General features: G+C 38.8%; 1 protein-coding gene across 1 annotated transcript in view; it reads right to left on the bottom strand.

The window, feature by feature from the left end:
- Nucleotides 1-4,554, bottom strand: part of LOC107084753 (rho-related GTP-binding protein RhoN-like) — a 35,629-nt gene that overhangs the window by 10,961 nt on the left and 20,114 nt on the right. The window lies entirely within an intron of this gene.

The raw sequence follows: 4,554 nt of genomic DNA, 5'->3' as shown, positions 1-4,554 counted from the left end.
TGAAAGTACAAATAAGATATAAGAATAAAATAGGATAAGAATGCAATTAGATAAGGATGATATGTGTGTGCTACCTATATAATAAGTAAAAGCAAGTCTTTTAACGGGTTTCTCAAGCCAGTGGCACATTAGACCAGGGGCTCATCTCCTGTTTCCAAAATTAATCACAAACTGCTTGAGAAAGCTTTTCTACTATGATAACTTGTGATGAAAGTAAATAATATTCTATAAGATGTATTTGTGTTTGACAACTGTTTATTCGGAAACACATGAATTCTGAACTGCAGGCCTTCATAATAGGTCATGATGAACTGTTTACAGTCAGTAGCTTTGTGTCAGTCAGTCCAAGCTCTATTTTTTCTTTTTCAACCAGTCACTCAGGCAGACAAACTTAGGGGGCCAAACTCTATGGCAACAGCATTTAAGGATAATGTAAAATCTGTGTTTAGAAATTGTCTTATGGTGTAGTTATCATTATTGTTAGATGACCAGTGGTGGACCGTTAGTGCTAACTAACTTCTCATCTTTCGCGACTTTCTCCTGATCATGTATTCTCCTTATGCTAGTTCGCCAGTTTGCAGGGAGTTTGTACAAGTTGACGCCCATCATCTTCAACAACGCTGATGGGCGTCAAACAAGTGGGTACTTCCCTGAAGCAAACAGGTGGCTTTATAGAAGCATCCATGTTGGCATGCCACGTTCAATGTGTTAACAGCAGGCCTACGCCCAAGACTGATTTGTCCCCCAACCCCCCCCACACACACACACACACACACACATCTGCGCTAACTCATAGCTACCAACTTTGCGTATAGATTAACAATGATATTTTGTTTATTACCTGATTAGAGTCTGGCGTTCATACAGCATGTTAAGGCCAATAATGGCCCAACACAAAAAAAAAATATATATATATATATAAACATTTTGCATTTAAGATTAAAAAAAAAGTTTTCATCTATTAGTGTTGCAGCAATGCCATTTTTTGGCCCCGATACACGATACCTGGCTGTGCAGTATCGGCCGATAACATACTATTACCATCTGTCTGAAATTGATGTGTGTGTGTGTATATTTGAAGATCTGCATACTACTTGGATGTAAAATAATTGCCCTCATGGCTTTGTCAAGCTGCTGCCTACCTTTGTGAAGCAGGAAAAAGATTAATACAAAGTGAATCCAGTAGAACTTTTTATTGCCTACCTGGATTGGGTGACAATAGTTGAATAAACTTTTGGCTTTTGTTCTCTGGATGTCTGGATGTTTTTTGTCATATTAATTAACCCAGTAAAGCCAGTAAGAATCACTTCTGAGCCTTTTTAAAAGTAGAGTCACAAAATATTTTCATAGAAATGCTTCTTTAAAAACTATCCAGATGTTATTATTACTGTGAGTCAATGAAAATCTTACAGTATGGTATCAGGAAATCCACTCTTCATCATATTCACTCCGTTCTGTACTGCTGAGGCTGCAGACTGACAGCCAAAAGAACCCAATCACAGCAAAGCCCAACAGTCAGCAAACCTCACACTGTACAGCACAAGGCTCTGATTTGTGACCATCAAACATGCTGCGCTACAGCTGGTCAAGGTGGTCTTTAATATGTATTACAAACTCCATTTGCAGTCCGTATTTAAGTTTCGAGTTGGGAGATAAAAGAAACTTAGCACCTATAGGGTCAAAAGATTTGAAAACTCTAACAATGCGGTTAGAGGACAGAGCTGCTGATGGTGGAAGAAGCAGCCATAGAATAAAAGCAGAATCCAGATAACATTGAGGAGATGTCAGATGAAGCCAAATTAAGAAAACAGTGCTTGTTTGACATTCGCATTTAATTAGAACCTGGAAAGAGTCTATGGGGATGAATTTGATCAAAATGATTGGCAGGTAATTCACCAACATGTCTCGTCAAGCCAAACCAATTCAGAGCTCATGTCAGTTCTGAGTGACAGCAGGGCTACATCAGCACTTTAAAAAAAAAAAAGCAGTAATAAATTCCACAGAGAGACAAGAGGGGAGAAAAATTCTGCTTTTGAAACAATTTGAAGAGTCACAAGTGAAGTCCAATCAACATAATCAAGGGCTAAAACAACAGAGGAAAAAAGCAAAAATAGAACCAGTCATGAAGAGGAGTGGTGCCGCAGAGGGGAGGACGAGTGGCTGCATGGACAAAAAAAATAAAAATAGAAAATTGAACTCAGTGGGACAGATGAAATAAAAAAAGTTGTGCGGAAGCAGGTTTGTGCCCGTTCAGTGTGAGGTGGAACAAAAGGTTGATTAGATTTGAGACAAGGGCAGGTCGAGATGGATGTGGCAGGAGGACGAGGAAGGAAGCAAACACCCTGGCAGGAACTATTAAAAACCATCATGTCTGGTAAAGATTGAGGACCCTGCCATAGCATGCCAAGTGAAAGCATAAAACAAAAAAGGCTGCATTCACTTGATTTGACACAAGCAATATTTTAAAAATGAGCAGATTTCACGCTTTTATGTCAATGGAGCTAATTATTGATCGGTCAATCTTGACCCAGAGGCAGCAGTATTTGCATAGAAAAGATGATATACTCATATGATATTCTGTAGCAGTAAGACTTCATTTAGGCTTTTTGTCTGCTGAGTAATTGACTCCCCCATAGGGACAGTCTGTCTGAAAGACGACATCTCTCTAACTGCTCATTCAAAGGCTCCTCGGGGAGATTCTCACTTCACAGGAGACGACTATAAAACAAACATAACAGTTAAACTGAAGTGAGCCATCTGATTGCGTATATAGAGAGTGTATCCCTATCTTACAAAGCCTTACTAGTTTCACTGAATTACCTGCAGCCTGGTTCTGAAGTGTTGCAAGGATACAGACATCCTCATTAGGCCATCAGGAACCTTTAAAAAACATTGCCAAATGTCTGAAAGATTCTTAAGCTATGGGAAGCAGTCGGTCACTCGATCTTTGTTCCTTTCCTACCGCTGCATCCCTCTCAAAATCCACCTTCAAAGTTAAAAGGAAGCATTTCCAGTTGTGCTGGTAGAGTGTCGTAGCAACCTGCAGGGAAGCAAATGGTTTCATTGTAAGGCACTGAAAGGAAGTCAGAGGAAGGAGAGCAGAGAAGCGACGGGACTCTGTTGGCTCTCTGGTGCATTGGTGATTAGAGAAGCCTCTAATAGAAGAAAGACTAGAGTTGCTGCTCCGGTCTTTAAGAGGAAGTGCAGGCTTTTTATTGCTTACATCCCACCCTGTGTTCTAAACCACGCTGGATTCTTTTTCCTCAATAAAGTTTTAGCCCAAACAGGGATAAACACAGAGAGCTGCCAAGGCATCCTTTGAGAGGAGGTGGATTTACTTTGACCCAGGGCATCCCTCTTTGATCCAATACAGCGTGTGTTTCATTATGTGAAAAATTGACTGCACAAAACCTCACCTTATAATGCTACCACCTCAAGAAAACAATATTGTTTGGCATGAAAGCCACTGACCTTAATCCAAGCAACAAAATCTTCAGCCACACCTCAGAATAAAACAGAACCCTTCCTCGAATGCTGGGAAATACTATATATAAAGGAACATATTACATAACATTGATTTCATTTTTCTTGCGTGTCATTAGGGGGTCATTATCTGCCCCTACTGACTGACTGATTTAAAACCGCTGCCCTTTAAAATAGAAAACTGTAATCTCCATTAGGAGATCTGACCTTCTTTCTTCTTCTTCTTACAACATTAACAAAATGAAAGCTTTTTTAAAAATTTGGGGCCACAATCTGAACCTTGAGAATCTTTTGTCACACATTCCTCTGATTTACTCAAGCTGAAATGTCCTTGATCTTACCAAAATCTCAGAGGGCAGAAAAAGAAAAGAAAGAACAAAACAAAAATCCACTTTTTTTTAAAGCAACAGTTTGTACTGTAACTATTAGCCACTAGGGGCGCTAGACTCCTAACCTACAGGTTTAGTGCCCATGAAAACAACAGGCAACACTGCAGCCTCACAAAATTGAACAGTCTCTCTCTGTACAACTTTAGACCAACAGATTGAAAAGTAATGTTTCACGTTCTCCCCTTTTAGATTAAATCTACATCAAAAAAACAAAAATATGTCTGATCTGGTAAGTGTTATATCCATTTTGTTGCTTAACAACAACTCTTTATCTCCGCCTTAACAGGCGTTCTGGGGCGCATGACTCACTCAGTGACAGATTTGAGCCTTTCAAGTTAAATAGTTTTTGAAAGGGGCTGCCCACGCAAAGCACCAATACGCATCACTTGCAGAATAATGATCTGCAAAAAACGTTTAACATGGTTAAAACAAAGCTATGGATTGTTGCTTTAAACTAGATTTTGTATCACATTTGAATTGATAAGTAGGAACTATGTAAATATAATTTCTACACAAATATAATTGTGATATTTACAATATTGATAACTATTGTATGATAATTGGACAGAGTTGTAATTGCATCATAAACTGTTAAATTATAATCACGTATAAATTCAGTCTAAATGTATAGCAAAAGCAGTTAACACAATACAGTACAATATGTTTAATAGCATAAGTGAAC

Source organism: Cyprinodon variegatus, unplaced genomic scaffold (genome assembly GCF_000732505.1).
Source record: "Cyprinodon variegatus isolate N-32 unplaced genomic scaffold, C_variegatus-1.0 Scaffold109, whole genome shotgun sequence".
Lineage (NCBI taxonomy): Eukaryota > Metazoa > Chordata > Actinopteri > Cyprinodontiformes > Cyprinodontidae > Cyprinodon > Cyprinodon variegatus.
The sequence above is the reverse complement of the archived record's forward strand: the minus strand, read 5'-3'. Positions and strand labels throughout refer to the sequence as shown.